Genomic DNA, 19,420 nt, shown 5'->3' with positions numbered 1-19,420 from the left:
CTGATATGCCATCTTTATATAGAGATAGAGTAGATATAATTTCAGACAAAGGGATGTCTCTGGTAAGAGGTAGGAGAGGAGGCCTGTAGGGTCCGTCATAGTTAGAATTCCTGGTTTTAGGCAAAAACCCTGGAAGGATGTTGGTTTCATGAAATGGGACTCCATTAAGATTATAATTGGAATTCAGTGATTTGTACTCCCTGGAAGTTCTAATTAGGTAAAAGAAGTATTTTAGGTCATGGGACTTTTAATCAAGTTTCTCTTATGTCAGATACCAGGAAGGTCAACAAAAGGAAATGCTCTTGGGCAATTGTTATGTTCTTGGAACCAAGGAAGCCAATGGGCTAAAGATGTCTGGTGACAGAGATGGGCAGCCAAAGGGGTGACTTTTCAGTGATGCCTGAGGTTGGACCCTTTTGACTCAATTTCCCCAAAATGACATTTGAATACTATCTCACCTGGAAGAATAAATATGGCCTAAGACATTTGATTTATCCACATGACCTCTGCCTAGACACTGACATTCAATTCTAAGATCTATAGAGGAATTTTCCTTTAATGTCCTGGATCTTTATAGTTAGTTACTAAGCAAACCAGAAAAAGAAGTTTTAGGTGAATTGGATCTAATAGCCAGAGATGGGTTAGGTGTCTGGCTCCGACACCTGCCATCAGCTACATGTAAGATAGGAAATAAGTTTCCTCAATTTTTATTTAGAGGGGGATGTCTAGGTAAGAAGAAGAATAGGAAATTCTTAGTATAATTACATTTTCAATTTTCTAGTGTAAGGAAAGGAATGTGAGTTTGATAAATACACCAGGAAAAGGAAAACGGGAATATTTTGGAACAAATTCATTTTGGTTTTGAGTCATTATTGCAATGAGAACAAAGGTTAAGATTGTTTTATTTTCGACCAGATGCTGGGATGTGTGGGCTGAGATTCAACTACCTAGTTGTGACAACTCAGTTGCATTAGGCCAAGATCTCTAGGTCACTCTTGACCAGCTAAGGACTAGATTCCTCTAAGCTTGGGTTTGTCATTTTTGGAATGGGAGTTGGAGAACTCTCCCAGCTTTGTGATTCGCTGGGGCCATTCCCCCTTTGTAGTGGATTGCCAAAGGACCCCCCTCCACCCTGTGAAGAGCAGCAATGCCCTACATTCCTCACACTCACCACAAGAAAAGAGCTGTTATAAACGCCCTTATGCTTGTAGGTCTTTTTCCTTTGTGTTTTTCACGTTCTTCTGATGGTGGCACTCCTAGGTCGAAGGGTAGACATGGTTTTATAGCCCTTTGAGCTTAGTTCTAAATTACTTTGTGGAATCTTTGAATCAATTCACAACCCCTCCCCAAAGTGCAGTCTTCTCTCATTTTCCCAACATTGTCTCTAACATTTGCCATTTTCTCTTTCTGCCCCATTAGCCAATCTCATGAATGGTTCCTATGTTCATTTGCACAATTGATAGTGAAATAGGACATTTTTTAAAAAAATGACCATGGATGACTTGGCTCACCTCATTGGAGAACTTCATATCTTTTGAATGGCTCTCGATTTTTACACATTTGACTCAGTTGCCTCTTTGAGAAATGAGGTCTTTGTCAGACATAAGTGGTTCAGTTTCTTGTATTTCCCTGTAACTTGTTTCCTTCCATCGCAGTCATTCTACTCTCTCTCTCCTTTCATCCTGTCCCTCCTTGAAAGGGTTTTGCATCTGACTGCTGCCCCCCTCCCCACCATCTTCCCTCTCCTTCGCCACCTCCTCCCGTTCTTTCTCTCCCATCTCCTGGCCCTGGTTTCTCCTCGGATAAGACAGATTTTTATACCCAATTTTGTATCTGCCTGTGGGTACTTTATGTCCTCTCGGAGCTAATTTAATGAGAGTAAGACTCACACCCCCTCAACTCCCCCGCCCCCCCAAAAGCCTTTTCTTGCCTCTGGAGTTTGCAATTACCCCAGGGGGAGATGTCCGGGACTCTTAATTTCTTATGCATTTCTTATGTGAAGGTTCACTACTCCCTCCTGAAATCCGTCGTCTGCCAGGAGTAAAATGTTGAGAAGCTTCTGGTCCTCGGCCAAGGGGCGTTGGGCTCCACTTGTATCCAGTTCTGGTTCTCACGGAGCTCCTTGTCAAAGTATAATTTCGTCTCAAGTGTTCGCAGCTGTGGCTGGCCAGAGGCGGACATTTGTGAGCAGTGGGGAGGAAGGGAAGGCTCGTCCAGTCCTCTTGAATCCACAAAAGCATCTCAGCCTCTGCCCCTTCAGAGGAAGCTCTGGTCCCCCCTTACACTGGGAAACAAGGCTTCACCCTGCCCCAGGTCCTTAAACTGAAAAGAACAGCCCCCCCCCCCCCCCAAACAGCACCTTAGAAGGCAGGTTCTCTGCTATCAGACAATAGAAGGGCCTCCTGGGACTGCTGTAAGGGTGTTTCCCACTCCTGATGCTCAGATTCTCTCGCTCTTCCCGTTCTTCCCCTTGGGGGCTGAACGTGCATTCTTCGAGTGAAAACAGAGGCGAAGGGCGCGCGGGGCTCCGCGGGATGTTCCTTGTCCCAGGCCTGGGGCCACGTTCCTGCCTCTCCAGGCTCTGCGGTGCCCTGGAGGAGCAGGCGGCTTCCCGGGGGCAGATGCTCCGGCCGGAGGGGGCCCACAGGAGGCTGACGAGCCGGCCGGGCTGGGCACCGACCCCTTGGAGAGGTTTCTGCCGCAATCCTCCGGGCCGGGGCTTGGGGGGCGGGGCCCGGGGCGTTGGGAGGAGGAGCTGTCAGAGGGCGCCAGCCGGGGGGAAGGTGGTCCTGGGGAGGGGCAGGGTGCCGAGGTCCGGGCCGGGCCCTGGGGATGACTGAGACGATTTCAGTTGACCTTCCCTGAAGCTCAGGCTCTTCCCTGGGGCTGAGAGCTCTCTGTCCTCTGGAAGCCAGTTCTGGGGGTGCAGGTGCCAGGTAGGTCTGAGCCCGGGCGCTCCCCACCTTCGGGCTTCTGGCAGCTCTTGCCTTGGTCTCATCTTCCTCTTCGGACTACGAGCCGAGTGTCCTTCAGGTCCCCCCCCCCCCCCCCCCCCCCCCCCCCCCGCCTTCTGGGCAAGCCCCGCCTGCCGGGTTTTTATTTACAACGCCGGCTTCTTTATGCTAGTCCGTCCTCTTACTCACCAGTCCAACGCGTGGTGAGTCTTCGGGGTACCTCCGGCCCCCACTCTTTGATGGGGGAAGAACCAGACAGAGCGCCTGAGGTGGGTCATGAGTCTTTCTTAAGCGGTTAGCCGGGGGCGAGGAACCCTGTCTTAGGTCATCTCCTTCAACCCAGGACCTTGCCCGTCCTAGGCGCCCGACACCCTCAGGGCCTGTCTTAGGTGGCTGGGTGAGGAGAAGTTAGAAGCATATAGCCCCTCTGTTAGCTAGGCGGCAGAAACAGACAACAAGTAGGGTGATTCCCAGAATCAGCGTCCTTGTTCACCCTCAAGGGGGGTACCCTCCCGCCATCTGGCAATCCCTCCATGGTATGGGATCCTCGATGTCTTCCCCTGTGGCCACACATGAGGGGCCCCACCGAGGGAGAAGGGAGCCCCATCGATGTATTGGTCACTAGCAGGCGAGGGTAGATCCGGGATTTTGCCAGCTTAGAGGCCTCTCTGCGGGCCTGAGCCTTAAAAGCTAAATATGAGGAGGCATCCAGGCACGCGGCTGCAATTTCGTCAAAGTCAGCAGGGGTCCAAGGGTGCGTCCTGAATCTTCTCCCTGGGGGCCCCTTTTTCCCCCATTGTTTCTTCTAAGTTCCTCCCACGGATACAGGGGAGGGGGTGGCCTTCCTTCTTCCTCTGGGCTCTCTGAATCCGATCCCGCCAACGAGCTACCCACCTGAGTGCTGATTGTTCGTGCCAAAGTCACCTTCTGGGGATGCAGGGCTTTATCTGGTTGGATCCCACTATGTTGCACCCAAGGGCAGATGTTCCAGATATTCTCAACAAAAGCACGGCACGTCTTGATAGGTAATTTACGGCCATGCTTAGCGCAGAGTTTATAAAGCTGCCCTGCAACGGCCTCTTTTTCCTCCGGCTCAAAGGCGGGAATACTATTCCGGCCCCCCATGCTGTCTACTAGCCGAGGCTGCAATCCTAACAGGTGGCAGAACTGGAAAGTTCCCGTTCGGCAAAAGAGAAGGAGGAAGCAGGGCACAATCAGACAGGCCAGCATGGCAAGGAGCGTGATTAGAGCAGAAGGAGAAAGGGGAGAGAAAGAAAGCATAGTCAACACAATAGGGGTATGTCCTTCAGGCAATATCTGAGAGTAAACGCCCTCTCCTTCCTCCCGGTCAGAAACGACCGAGGCTGTCTGGAGAATCCGACCAGCGGATTCAGACGTTCCCTAGCAAAATCAGGTCCCGGGTTTCGGCACCACTTGCCGGGTTTTTATTTACAACGCCGGCTTCTTTATGCTAGTCCGTCCTCTTACTCACCAGTCCAACGCGTGGTGAGTCTTCGGGGTACCCCCGGCCCCCACTCTTTGATGGGGGAAGAACCAGACAGAGCGCCTGAGGTGGGTAATCAGTCTTTATTCTTCTGTGATCACATTCCCGCTCCCCCCCACCTCTCAGCAGACACTTTTATCCCCCCTGTCCTCCCTCCCATGAACTCTTAAACAATGAGGGGCCGAGTTCTGTAACATTCCTTTATAATGGGATTATTTTATCCCTTCTGTCCTCCCTCCCATGAACTCTTAAACAATGAGGGGCCGAGTTCTGTAACATTCCTTTATAATGGGATTATTTTATCCCTTCTGTCCTCCCTCCCATGAACTCTTAAACAATGAGGGGCCGAGTTCTGTAACATTCCTTTATAAGGGGATTATGTTTCCCTTCTGAGTGACCACCAAGCCTCTTCCCCCCGCCCCCAACACCCGCCCCCCCCAACTCTTTCCCAGATTCCAAACATTTCCTGCTTTTCCGGCATCCCTCCTTCACATTTACCCGTCGGTTCCCCCTTCCCAAACTCCAGCCCTTGCGCATAGGGACCCAGGTGTGCTGCCTTCCTGCTCCCAGCTGCTTGCCAGCCATTCCCTTGCCCTACCTTCACACCTGCGCCCCGAAGGCTCCCTTAGGGCTTCCTCTCCTCCAGCGCACCATGGGGTCCCAGGAGCCCTCCCCAGTTGCTAGTTAGACCTCAGGACACAGGCATCCCTACTTCCCGCACTCCCTGTCCTCCTGGGCTTCCAGTGCCCTTGGCCTCCCAGACCCTCCCTCTGCTCTTACTGTCCTGCCACCCCCCCCCCCCCCCCATTCGCCCGGACCTCCTCCTAGCCTCAGGCCTCCTCTGGTCCTTCCTGGGAGATCCATCCCTGAACCCTCCCCACCCCCAGCCTTCCTCCTCCTGAATGGGGAGACAGAGAAAGGAAGAAAGGGAGAGTGAGTGTGTGTGTGTGTGTGTGTGTGTGTGTGTGTGTGTGTGTGTGTCTGTGCGTCTGTGTGTCTGTGTGTGTCTGTGCGTGTGTGTGTGTCTGTGCGTCTGTGTGTGTGTCTGTGTGTGTGTCTGTGTTTGTGTGTCTGTGTTTGTGTGTCTGTCTGTGCGTCTGTGTGTGTGTGTCTGTGCATCTGTGTGTGTGTATGTGTGTGTGTCTGTGTCTGTGCATCTGTGTGTGTGTGTATGTGTCTGTGTCTGTGCATCTGTGTGTGTGTGTATGTGTCTGTGTCTGTGCGTCTGTGTGTGTGGTGTGTGTGTCTGTGTGTGTGTGTGTGTCTGTGTCCGCGTACAGGGCCAGGCTCCTGCCCTCTCTGGAGGGTCTTTGTCTCATTGTTGACTGAACTGGGAAAGTCAAGCTTGCAGATGTACCCAGAGGGGCCCAGGCTCTTTCCCCGAGACCGGCAGGCTTCAGATTTATGTCTGCAGAGACACAGACCTACTTCCCCGGCTTTTTTGGGGACACGAATATTTCCAAGTTACAAAGTTTCCCACCCCCTCCCCTCAGTTGGGAACAATCAGATTAGCCTTTTACCTACATATTTTGTTAAACATATTTACAAACTAGTAGTTTTTGGTGTGAGGAATTAGGATTAAGGGAAAGTGATACATAAGAGATCATTTTTATAAGGGTTCATCAGATTCAGGAGGGATTTTTTTTCCTGTGCATTTTGTTTTGTTTTGGCCCGGGATAACAGAGTCCACAATCTGTCAAATGCAGTTGCCCTAGCTCCCTGACTGTCCAGAGGGGCTGATTCTATCAAAATTGTTCATCTCCTCATGTCGATGTGGACAGCGTTCTCTTGGATCTGCCCCCTTCACTCAGCATCAGATCCCGAAAGTCATTCCATGCTTCTCTGGAGCCAGACTATTTATTGTTTCTTATAGAACAATGATATTCCATAGTGTTCATGTACTATAACTTGCTTGGCCATTCTCCAGTGGATGGGCATGCCCTCAATTTCCATTTTTTTGCCACTACAAAAAAAAAAGAGCTGCTGTGAATATTTTGGAACATGTAGGAGTTTTTCCATTTTTTTTACAATTTCTTCTGGACGTACAATTGGAATTACTGGGTGGAAGGGTATGAACAGCTTTATTGCGCTTTGGGAAAGAAGGGAGAATCTGAATGCTGTGTAAATTCTATTCAATGGATTTAGCCCAGTGAGGAAATAAGATACATTCCCACTTGGGTTTAGAAATCGAACTTAATCTACAGGGAAGCGGGGGAGGGCTGGGAAAGGGGAAGATAAGAGAAGGGACTGATAAAAGGGAAGGGAAGGTATAAGTGAAAATAAACTAATTTAAATTTTTAAAAAATCAAAGGGGAAAAGTAGTAAAATTTTGATGAGGAGGAATAAGAGAAAAGGAAAGAGATAAATATAAATGGAAAAAGATAGCATGGAGGGGAAATACAGAATTTGTAACCTTAACTGTAAATGTGAATGGGATGAACTGTCCTGTAAAACAAATGGATAGCAGAATGGATTAAAAACCAGAGCCCTACAATATGTTGTTTATAAGAAACACATCTGAAGCAGAGAGATACACACAGGGTAAAAGTAAAAGGTTGGAATAAAATATATTATGCTTCAGCTGAAGTAAAAAAAGGCGGGTAGTGATTCTAATTTCAAAGTAAAAGCAAAAACCAATCTCATTAAAAGGGATAAGGAAGGAAACTACATCTTTATAGGCTCCATTGGAAATGAAGCTATATCATTACTCAACATGTATGCCCTTAATAGGATAGCTTCCAGATTCATAGAGGAAAAGATGAGTGAATTACAAGGAGAAATACAGCAACATTTTAATAACTGGAGACCTCAACCTCCCTCTCTCAGAACCAGGTAAATCTAGCAACAAAATACACAAGAAGAAAGTTAAGATGGTGAATGAAATCTTAGAAATTTATATATGATAGACCTCTGGAGAAAACTTAATGGGGACAGAAAAGAATATACTTTTTTTCTCAGCAGTACATGGCACCTTCACCAAAATTGACCATGTACTAGGGCACAAAAACCTTGAAATCAAATGCAGAAAGGCAGAAACAATAAATACACACTTCTCAGATCATGATGCAATAAAAATGACATGCAATAAAGGGTTGGGGAAAGCTAAACCAAGAACTTTTTGGAAATTAAATAACTTTATCTTAAATAATGGGTGGATCAAACAGCAAATAATAGAAATAGTCAAAATTATATCCAAGAAAATGATAATAATGAGACATCATACCAAAATTTATGGGATGCAGCCAAGGTAGTTTTGAGGGGAAACTTTATATCTCTAACTGCCTATTTGAATAAAATAGAGAAAGAGATCAATGAATTGGGGATGCAACTAAAAAAGCTAGAAAAAAGAACAAATTAAACATCCCCAATTAAATAACAAACTAGAAATTGTGAAAATCAAAGGAGAGATTAATAAAAATAGAGAGCAAAAAAACCATTGATCTCATAAATCTAAGGGTTGGTTTTATGAAAAAGCCAATAAAATAGACAAACCTCTGGTTAATCTGATTTAAAAAAAGAGAGAGATAATCAAATAACCAGTATAAAAAAATGAAAAGGGTGAACTAAGCACCAATGAGGAGGAAATTAAAGAGATAATTTGGAGCTATTTTGCCAAACTGTATGGCATTAAATTGGACAACTTGAGTGAAATGGATGAATATTTACAAAAAATACAAACTGTCCAGATTAACAGAGGAGGAAATGAATTACTTAAAAAAAAACCCCATTTCAGACGAAGAAATTGAAGAAACCATCAATAACTTCCCTAAGAAGAAGTCTCCAGATCCAGATGGATTTACAAGTGAATTCTACTAAATATTTAAGGAACAATCAATGCCTATTCTACATAAACTATTTTTTAAAAGTAGGAGAGGAAGGAATTCTACCAAACTCCTTTTTATGACACCAACATTGTGCTCATACCTAAACCAGGAAGAACCAAAACAGACAAAGAAAAATTATAGAACAATCTCCCTAATGAATATTGATGCAAGTTATTACTAGGATACTATGCCATGATCAGGCTGGATTTATACCAGGCAGGCAGGGATGGTTCAACATGAGTTCAACACTCAACATAATAGACATATCAATAGTAAAACCAACAGAAACCATATGACTATTTCAGCAAATGCTGAAAAAGCCTCTGATAAAATAAAATGTCTATTCCTATTAAAAACCACTATAAAGTTTAGGAATAAATGGAGTTTTCCTTAAAATAATAAATAGTATCTATCTAAAATCCTGAACAAATATTATATTTTATGGGAATAAAATTCCCAGTAAATTCAGGGGTGAAACAAGGATGCCCATTATCATCATTATTATTCAATATAGTATTAGAAATGCTGGCAGTACCAATAAGAGCAGAAAAATAAATTGAAGGGATCAGAATAGGCAATGAGGAAGCAAAACTTTCACTCTTTGCAGATGATATATGGTATACCTAGAGAACACAAAAAAATCATCTAAAAAACTTGAAACAATTAACAAATTCAGCAAAGTAGTAGGATATAAAAATAAACCCACATAAATCATCAGCATTTCTATATATGAACAACAAAGCCTAGGAGCAAGAGGTAGAAAGAGAAATTCCATTTTAAAATAACTGTAGATAACAAATATTTGGGAATCTACCTCCCAAGACAAACCCAGAAGTTATGAATATTATAAAGCTCTCCTCACACAAATAGAGTCAGTTCTAAATAATTGGAAAATGTCAAATGCTCATGGTTAGGTTGAGCTAATGTAATAAAAATGACAGTTCTACCCAAATAAATTACTTTTTTTTGCACTAATAAAATCAATACTTCCAAAATTAGAAAAAAGTAGAAAGCTGGGAAACAATCTTCACAACCAGGAGTTCTGATAAAGGTCTCATTTCTAAAATATATAGAGAATTGCATCAAAATTATAAGGTCACAAGTAATTCCCCAATTGATAAATGGTCAAAGGATATGAACAGTTTTCAAATGAAGAAATAAAAAAGCTATATATAAGCATATGAAAAAATACTCCAAATCACTATTGATTAGAGAAGTGCAAATTAAAACAATGAGGTATCATCTCACACCTATTAGATTAGTCCAGTTGAGAAAAAGGGAAGATGATCAGTGTTGGAGAGGCTGTGAAAGGATTGGGACATTAATGCATTGCTGGTGGAGTTGTGAATTTATCAGTCTTAGTTAGAGACTGAGAAACCAAGTTTTGATCAGAATTTAAAGATTTTAGAAATTTCATTTTTACAAATATATGAGGAGAGAGAATACAAGGAGGGCAGAGAACCATTGGAAAGGAGAGCTCTGATCAGGTGCCACTGAGGCTCTGACCTGATCCCATCTGGGAGGTCACAACCTTTAAGGTCTCCTGGCTCTCTCTAGGGTCTTGGTGAAGAGGAGAGAGATAGAAGGGAAGAAATAAGAGGGTGGGACCAACTGCTTTCCAAACTTCACCCTACCTTGTCTTCCTCTTTCCCTAGGAGTCTCTCCCCTCTTTTTCCCTATGGGTCAGCCTCTTGCCTAGGGAAAAAAAGAGAGACATCATCCCGTCTGGGATCCTTCTCCCTCCTCAACTCAGTCTGTAGAGGACCCTGGTCTGGCCCATGCAGGGAGACCAGAACCAGAGGGAATGGACCCTGGGAGTCCTAGCCCTCTAACACAGGTAAGTACAATCCATCCACTGATCAACATCATGGGTAATGGGGTCTGACTAGAGAGAACTAAGCCACAGATGGAGTCCATTGAGATTTTTATACCTATTGAAGATCAGAAGATAGGATCTAAGAAGGCACCTCTAAACTTGTCCAGTAAGAGAAGGGTGAGGCCTCCATTTCAGGACAGGGCCAGGAGCTAAAAGGAGGTCCCTGTCAGTTATGCCAGGACCTTCACAAAGATGAAACCCCCCTTCAGGATATGTGTTGGGAGCCAGGGTCTCTAAGCTGTTTGACACAGTCGTGGCAAGAAGACTCAGGGCAGTCACACTGCCTGATGGAACAACATTTCCTTCTTCAATATATATAGGGATTCCATGCATACCCATATTTATAGGTCTATTATTGATTGCAAAACTTACTCATCCTAATAGTGGAATGACTATAAAGGAAGGATTTCAGAGAAATTCCTTGAATAAAACAGATTGTGAACTCTGTCCAAATTTAACAGGACTGCCTCCCCCTGAGACATACAAAAGGCTTCAGCATTATGAAATCTTTGGAAGACATAGCACTGGGAGTTCCAGGGAGATGTCAGAATATATACAGGGAAACCAGATACAAGATGGGTCAGATAGAATTCCAGGGAAATTAACAGTTTTGCCCCCCTTATCATACACAGGAATACATGATAAAGATGGTGAGAGAATAGTTAGTATGGGTAACCAATATGTGAACTCTAACAGCCTTAGTTTATTGGCAAAGAATAAAAAGTCATAGAAACCATAGTGTCTACCAACAAGGGCTAAAAGGAAAATTGGTTATTGAAGGAGTCAACGGACAGGCGGACAAACATAACTGCCCTCACTATAGGTTGTTGAGGGAGCGTATTGAAAAACGTTACATATGCAGCACAAAAACATAAAGCATTCCATTAAACAAATTATATGAAAGATTATAAGGAAAGTTCTGTTTAATTAATAACTTTACTATGCAGCAGCAAACTAGGCAACAGGCAGGTTGAGGTCATCACGGTCTGAGCAGGGACAAGAAAATTAACTACATGATTGATAATCACACTTGTAACCACTACATGATCAAACTTGTAACCATATGAACTATGTGATTAATGATGAAAATTGGATACTTTTGTAACCAAGGAAATGATTTTAGTTTGCTTGTTTCATATGATTCTAAGACTATAAAAATAAATCCAAGCAGCTGACAGTCAGTCAACCTGCTCCTGCCTTTACCCACTTGTTGACTCAACTCATTTTGCTGACTCTATCCCTCCTGTGAGGTTCCAAGGACCCCGTGGAGGCTGGACCCCCACAGATATGGGCACACCCAGTGACCTTTGAGGTAATGGGATGATTTATGAAAGATCAATACTCTCTCCAGTACGGAGGGAAGGCTCTTAGAGTTTGAGGGACTTGAGAAATCCTGTGCTTAGAAAGAAAGATTTTTGTAGATACTTTGAAGGAAGTCTAGGGGAGGAGAAGAACATTCCCACCTGGAGAAACAGTCGCTGGAAAGTCACTGATCAGGAGATAACAGATCTTCATGAAAGATTGGTTAAAAGACCAGGGTTGCTGACTCAGGGAGGAAGTAAAGGGAAGAAGGTGTAAAGAGACTAGAAAGATGACCTGGACTTTTTATACGTCACCCACTGTCTGCCAGAGACCTTCCAAAGAACAGCTGATTTGGTCTTCTTGCCAGAATTATCAGAATCCACCAGATAGATCTCAAACTGTATGCCAAAGTAGCAATCATCAAAGCCATCTGCTAAGTAGTCGAATGATGGATCAATGGACCAGACCAGATACTCATCTCAGTCTAGTTAATGACAATAGTTACACAGTGTCAGATAAACCCCCAAATCCATGTTTTGATTTGACTAAAACTTATGGGAAAGTTGGAGCAGCACAATATGGCAGAAACCAGCCATAGATCAACATCTAAGAGAAGGCAAAATGACTGCAGGATGTCAACCCCAGAACATGATCCCATAAACAGATTAGCAGAAGTGGTAGTTGATGATCAAGGGAATAGGGAGTATTCTAATACATGAAATGACTTATTTTGATTATCTTAAATTAGATGGTTGTTGGACACATTAACCAATAGAAGAAAAAATGATGTCTGGGAAAAATTTTGTACAAGTGTCTGTGAAAAAGATATTTCCCACATAACTAAAGAATAGTTTCTCATTTATTTCTTATATATGAAACAAAACAACTATTTCCATTACATAATGTAATAAAAATGCTGATTGCACATAAAGCATCAAATATACTATGTAAAGTTTTACCATTTAAATTTCTTTCCCCTTCTCTTTTTTCTTCCCCTTTCATCCCCCTCTCCACTTCTGAGAAGTCTGTCACTAAGCACAAATAGAAATGTATATGTAATATCATCCCATGAATTCTTCTATTGATTAGTTCTTTCTGTGGATGGAGAAATTGTCTTTATCCTTAATTTGAATGTTAATAATAGTTTTTCCCCTTCAGTCATTCCTCAAACAATATTGTTTTTACTGTGTACAATGTTCTCCTGGTTCTTCACATTTCACTCTTCATTCTTTGATTCAAATCTTTCCATCTTTTTCTAAAATTATTGTGCTCATCATTTCTCATAGCACAGTTGTATTCCCTTGCAATCTTTTTTTTTTTAGGTTTTTTTTTTTTTTGCAAGGCAAACGGGGTTAAGTGGCTTGCCCAAGGCCACACAGCTAGGTAATTATTAAGTGTCTGAGACCAGATTTGAACCCAGGTACTGCTGACTCCAGGGCCGGTGCTTTATCCACTACGCCACCTAGCCGCCCCTATTCCATTGTAATCTTATCCCACAACTTGTTCAGCCATTCCCCAATTGATGGACATTCTCCAAATTCCAGTTCTTTATATCAGAAAGAGAGCTGTTATGAATATTTGAGAACATGTGGGTTCTTTGCCTTCCCTAATCATCTCTGGAAATAGAAATACCAGTAGAGGTATTGCTGCTTCCTATTGCCAGTTTCATTAGCCTTTGGGCATAATTTCAGATTCTCTTTTAAAATGGTTGGATCAGTTCCCAATTCCTCCAATAATGAATTCCTAACCCGATTTTTTGATATTCCTTCCAAATTCTGAAAGATATTCAACGATATCTCAAGGTTGTTTTAATTTGCATTTCTCTAATTATTAGTGATGTACAGCATTTTTCTTAATGACTTCATTGTAAAACTCCCTGTTCATATCCTTAGACTATTTTTCAATTGGAGAAAGACTTATTATTCTTATAGATTTGAAAGGTTTTGTATATATTTTAGTTATGAGACCTTTCTCTGAGAAACAATTTTAAAGTATTTCCCCTTTTGATCTTGTTTACATTTTTTATATATAAAATTATATAATATAATTATATAATATAATTGAAATTATCCACTTTGTACCTAACTTTCTTCTCATCTCTTGTTTATTAATAAATTGTTCTCTCTCCAATAGTCTGATAAGAAATGATTCATGTTTTTTAGATCTTCTTGTAAATTTTTTCTTAATATCTAGGTTGTGTGTCTATTTTGTTCTTATCTTGGCAAATGATATTCTTGACTTTTTATTTTTTGAAATAAATTTTGTTATGATTTCTTTAATTCATTTTTTATATTGGCCCTGTCTATCCATTGACTATTAATATTGCTTCAATTATTTAAATCTGATTTTATATGTATAAAAAATATTTTGTAATTTTTTTCACATTGTTCCTGGATTTTTGGTCAGGTATAATCTCAGGTATCTGTCTAGAGTTAATTTTTTAACATTTATTGACACATTAAATTTATGATTTAATGTATAATTATAATGTATAATTAAATTATATTACAGTTTAATATTTTTAATATTAAAAGGAAGCATTAATGTTTAAATATTATTTAATTTATATTAAAAGGATTTTAAAGTGTGTCCTTGTAATGAAATCATTTCTTTTATGCAAAATTTGGCTTTGCGTCTATAAGATTTGTATTAGTTCATCATGACATCAAAACTATTTTCAGTGCATTTTTTTTCAAGGATATACTTGGGCTATAATCATAACTCATAGGATGATTTTTTTTTCCAGTTCTCTTTTTTACTTTATTTTTATTTTCCCCCAGGTACATTTAATTTTTTTTTTTTTAGATTTTGCAAGGCAAATGAGGTTAAGTGGCTTGCCCAAGGCCACATGGCTAGGTAATTATTAAGTGTCTGAGGTTGGATTTGAACCCAGCTACTCCTGACTCCAAGGCCAGTGCTCTATCCATTGTGCCACCTAGCCCCCCCCCCCCCCAAGTACATTTAAAAACAAGTTTTAACATTCTGCTTTAAAACCTTGAGTTATAAATTCTCTCCCTTCTTCATACCCCAGTCCTCCTCACAAAGAAGGAAAATTATTTGATAAAGGTTAAAAATGTGTAGACATGCAAAACATTATTGTAATAGTCTTGTTATACAAGTAAACATATCCCTCACCCTACCAAAAGAAAGATTAAAAAAAAGTATACTTCAGTCTAATGGGACACAAAATGTTTGTCTTTGAAGATGGATATTATTATCATAAGTCCATCAGAGTTGTTTTGGGTCCTAGCATTGTTCAGAAAAGTTAAGTCATTCAGAAGTGATCATTTTACAACATTCCTGTTACTTTGTATAAAGTACATTTCCCATTGCACGTACTCTGTAATTCATTCCTGGTTTTACAGAGAGCATCCTGTGCATCATTTCTTATTGAGGAATAGTATGTCATCAAAATCATGACCATGGATAACTTCATTTGAAAACTTCATATCCTTTGATTATTTATCATTTGGAGAATGGCTCTTGATTTTTTAAAATTTGACTCAGTGTTTGAGAAATGAGGTCTTTGTAAGATAAACTTGGTTCAATTTCTTGTATTTCCCTCCATCTTGTTCCCCCTACTCCCATTTATTCTATTCTCTCCTTTCATCTTGTGCCTCCGTGAAAGAGTTTTGCATCTGACTGCTACCCCCTACAGTCTTCTCTCTCTTCTTACACCTCCTCTACCCCTTTCTCCCGTCTCCTTGCCCTCCAAGTTTTTCCTCAGATAGAATTTCTATATCACATATGTGTATATGTGTGTGTGGGTATGTTACTCCCTCTCTAAGCTGATTTTGATGAGAGTAAGGCTCACTCACCTCCCTCACTCCCCCTACTCTACTTCAAAAGCTTCTTCTTGCCTCTTTTATGTGAAATAACTTAACCCATTCTATCCATTTCCCTTTCTCCCAATACATTCCTCTCCACCTTTTAACTCCATCTTTTTAATATATTACCCCTTCATATTCATCTTCCACCTGTGCCTTGATTGTATATGCTTCTTCTAACTGCCTTAATAAATGAGAAAATTCATATGAGTGATCATATCAGTGATCATATCATCTTCCCATGCAGGAATATAAGCAGTTCAATATCATTAAGTCCCTTCTGATTTCCCTTTCCTAAGTTTCTCTTTAGTCTTATATTTGAAGAGCAAATTTTCTATTTATCTCTGGCCTTTTCATCAGGAAAATCTGGAAGCCCCCTATTTCTTTGAATGTTCATCTTTTCCCTTGAAAAGGTATGTTAATTTTTCTGGTTAGGTGATTCTGGATTGTATACAGGCTCTTTTGCCTTCTGGAACATCATATTCCATGCCCTACAATTCCTTATTGTGGAAGTGGCTAAATCTTCTATAATCCTGATTGTGGTTGCACAATAATTGAGTTGTTTCTTTCTGGCTGCTTGCTCTATTTTCTCCTTGATCTGAGATCTCTAAAATTTGGCTATAATATTCCTGGCAGTTTTAATTTTGGAATCTCTTTCAGGAGGTGATCTGTGCATTCTTTCAATTTCTATTTAACTCTCTAACTCGGTATTATCAGGGCCATTTTCCTTGCCTATTTCTCCTGGATGTATTTGCCAGATTGCTTGTTTATCTAGTGAGAAACTGCACATTTTCTTCTAGTTTTTCTTTTTCTTTTGGGTTGGTTTTATTATTTCATGATTGCTCACAAAGCCATCAGCTTCCCTTTGCTCACTTTTATATTTTAAGGAATAGTATTCTTCAGTAAACTTTTCTATTTCCTTTTCCATTTGGTCAATTCTGTTTTTTTCTTTTTTTCCTTTTTTCTTTTCTTTTTTTCATTCTTCTCTTTATTGGCTTTTTTACTTCATTTTCCATTTCACCCAGTCTGACATCTCCCTTACTTGATTTTCAAAATCTTTTTTGAACTCTTTTATTAATTGAGACCAACTGATATTTTTCCTTTGAAATTTTGGATGTAGAAGCTTTGACTTTGTTAATTTCCTCTGAGCATATATTTTGTTTTTTCTTATGACCATAGTAACTGTTTATGGTCACTTTTATTCTTCTGTTGTTTGCTCATTTCCTCAGACTATGACTTGACTTTGGGTTTGTTAATGTAGGACCAAGTCTCCAGAAAGAAGAACCAACATGAATTGAACCTCTTACCAGATTTTGAAGTTGAAGGGAGGAAAATACATGTGGAGATGAGATAGCATGAAGGGTAATAAAGTTATTATTATTATTATTATTATTATGTATAATTATATTGATTATAACTATCAATGTGAATAGGATGAACTATCCTATAAAATGGAAAGGGATTGTAGATTGTATTAAAAATCAAAATCCTACGATATGCTGCATACAAGAATCACATTTATAGCAGAGAGCTAAATAGAGAGAAAAGGTAAAAGGCTGGAACAGAATATATTGTGCTTCGCATGAAGTTGAAAAAATAAGGATAGCAATCCTTATGTCAGACAAAGTAGATCTCATTAAAAGGGATAAGGAAGAAAACTGTATCATCCTAAAAGGTACCAGAGACAATGAAGTAATTTCAGTCTATCTTCTTTTTTAGGGGTTTTTTGCAAGGCAAATGGGGTTAAGTGGCTTGCCCAAGGCCACATAGCTAGGTAATTATTAAGTGTCTGAGACTGGATTTGAACCCAGGTACTCCTGACTCCAGGGCCGGTGGTCACCTAGCCACCCCAATGAAGTAATTTCAATACTAAGCATGTTCACACAAAGCAGTACAACATCCAAATTCTTAGAGGAGAAGCTAATTGAAGTACAGGAAGACATAGACAGCAAAACTCTACTGGCTGGGGATCTCTACCTCCCTCTCTCAGAATTAGATAAATCTAGCCATAAAATAAACAAGAAGGAATTTAAAGAGTTTTTTTTTTTTTTGCAAGGCAAATGGGGTTAAGTGGCTTGCCCAAGGCCACACAGCTAGGTAATTATTAAGTGTCTGAGACTGGATTTTAACCCAGGTACTCCTGACTCCAAGGCCGGTGCTTTATCCACTATGCCACCTAGCTGCCTCTAAAGAGATTAATAGAATGTTAGAAAACTTAAATTTGACTGAACTCTAGAGAAAATTGAAGAATAGAAAGGAATACACCTTTTTTCTGCAGCACACATGACACCTACACAACCATTGTCCATGTATTAGGGCATGAAAACCCCATAATCAAATGCAGAAAGACAGAAATATTGAATGAACCCTTTTCAGACCATGATGCAGTAAAAAATCACATGCAAGCCCAAAGGCCATGGAGAGATAGACCTGGAGATACTAAACTGGAAACTAAATAACATACATTTAGAGTATAAGTGGCTCAAACAAGAAATCAGAAGGGATTAATAATTTCATCCAAGAGAATGACAATAATCAGACAACATGTGAAAACTTATGGGAGATAGCCAAAGCAGTTATTAGGGGAAATACTATATTTCTAAATGCTTACATAAATAAGATAGAGAAAGGGGAAATCAATGAACTGGGAATGAAATTAAATAAGTTAGATAATGAACAAATTAAAAACCTCCAATTAAATAACAAATTAGAAATTCTGAAAATTAAAGATGAAATTAATAAAATTAAAAGAAAAAACTATTGAATTAATAAACATGAGTATAAAAAATAATAAAATAGATTAAGTTTAGTTAGATTTAAAAAAAAGATGAAAAGCAAATTATTAACCAGTAAAAGAAAATGAGTATTTAAAATGAAAGGTGAATTCAACACCAATGAGGAAGTAATTAACCTATTAATTCAGAACTATTTTGTTCAACTATATGCCTATAAGTTTGAAAATCCTAAAGAAAATGAATGTTTACAAAAAATGCTCAGGTTAAAAGAAGAGTACATTGAATACTTAAATATTCCCATTTTAGAAAAGGTTACTGATTAGAGAAATGCAAATTAAAAGCTCTCTGAAGTACCACTTCACACCTATCAGATGGGGCAGTATGACAAGAAAGCAAAATGATCAATGTTGCAGGGGATGTGAGAAAAGTGAGACAATAATGCATTTTTATTTTTTATTTTATTTTTTTAGGTTTTTGCAAAGCAAATGGGGTTAAGTGGCTTGCCCAAGGCCACACAGCTAGGTAATTATTAAGTGCCTGAGACCGGATTTGAACCCAGGTATTTGAACCCAATGCATTTTTGATGGAATTGTGAACTGATCCAATCTTTCTGGACAGCAGTTTGGAATAATGCCTAAGGGGCAATAAAACTTTGCATACCTTTTGATACAGCCATACCACTGCTGGGTCTGTATCTTGAAGAGATCTCGAAAATTGGTAGACATCCCACAAGTGCAAAAAAATTCACAACAGCTCTTTATTATATAAATATTTTATTTGGTGGTGGCTAGGTGGCACAGTGGATAGAGCACCGGCCATGGAGTCAGAAGTACCTGGGTTCAAATCTAGGCCTCAGACACTTAATAATTACCTAGCTGTGTGGCCTTGGGCAAGCCACTTAACCCCATTTGCCTTACAAAAAAAAAAACAAAACAAAAAAGAAATGGTCCATAGGTAAGAGATGCTGCCAGGTTCATAGATCACCTTCCATGTCTATGGAAATGGCCACATGGGCTGATGCTGATCTGTGGTTTGGTATAACATTTGGTATGATTTTGTAACAGTTGTTTTGTATTTTAAAATATACTTAAAATATTTTTTAAAAATTTCCTTATTTTCTTTCTCCATTTCTGCAATAATATCTAAATATTCCCTTTGTGTATGTTGTTTGTTAGATTTGAAATTTAGAACATCTACAGAAGTATATGTAAACTGGTTAAGAATCAGTTAAAGATTCTGTTTTAAATTTGGGAGCAATGGCTTATTGCTTATGTTTCTTTGAATATGGATAATAAGTGAGAATATTAATAGAGATAATTGCTTTTATAAAATATAGCAGTCCAAAATTACTGTATTTATACATTTTATTTAACTGTAGATAACAGAAAATGCTTGGAA

At 40.1% G+C, this 19,420-nt stretch overlaps 1 long non-coding RNA gene across 1 annotated transcript; it reads left to right on the top strand.

The window, feature by feature from the left end:
* Positions 1-7,155: 7,155 nt before the first annotated feature.
* Positions 7,156-16,643, top strand: LOC141504097 (uncharacterized). The gene is made up of 3 exons (XR_012473206.1): positions 7,156-7,290; positions 9,938-10,119; positions 16,549-16,643. It is a non-coding gene; the product is annotated as an uncharacterized LOC141504097 (long non-coding RNA).
* Positions 16,644-19,420: the final 2,777 nt, after the last annotated feature.

The sequence above is a fragment of the Macrotis lagotis genome, unplaced genomic scaffold (genome assembly GCF_037893015.1).
Source record: "Macrotis lagotis isolate mMagLag1 unplaced genomic scaffold, bilby.v1.9.chrom.fasta BILBYCTG106, whole genome shotgun sequence".
NCBI lineage: Eukaryota > Metazoa > Chordata > Mammalia > Peramelemorphia > Peramelidae > Macrotis > Macrotis lagotis.
The sequence above is the reverse complement of the archived record's forward strand: the minus strand, read 5'-3'. Positions and strand labels throughout refer to the sequence as shown.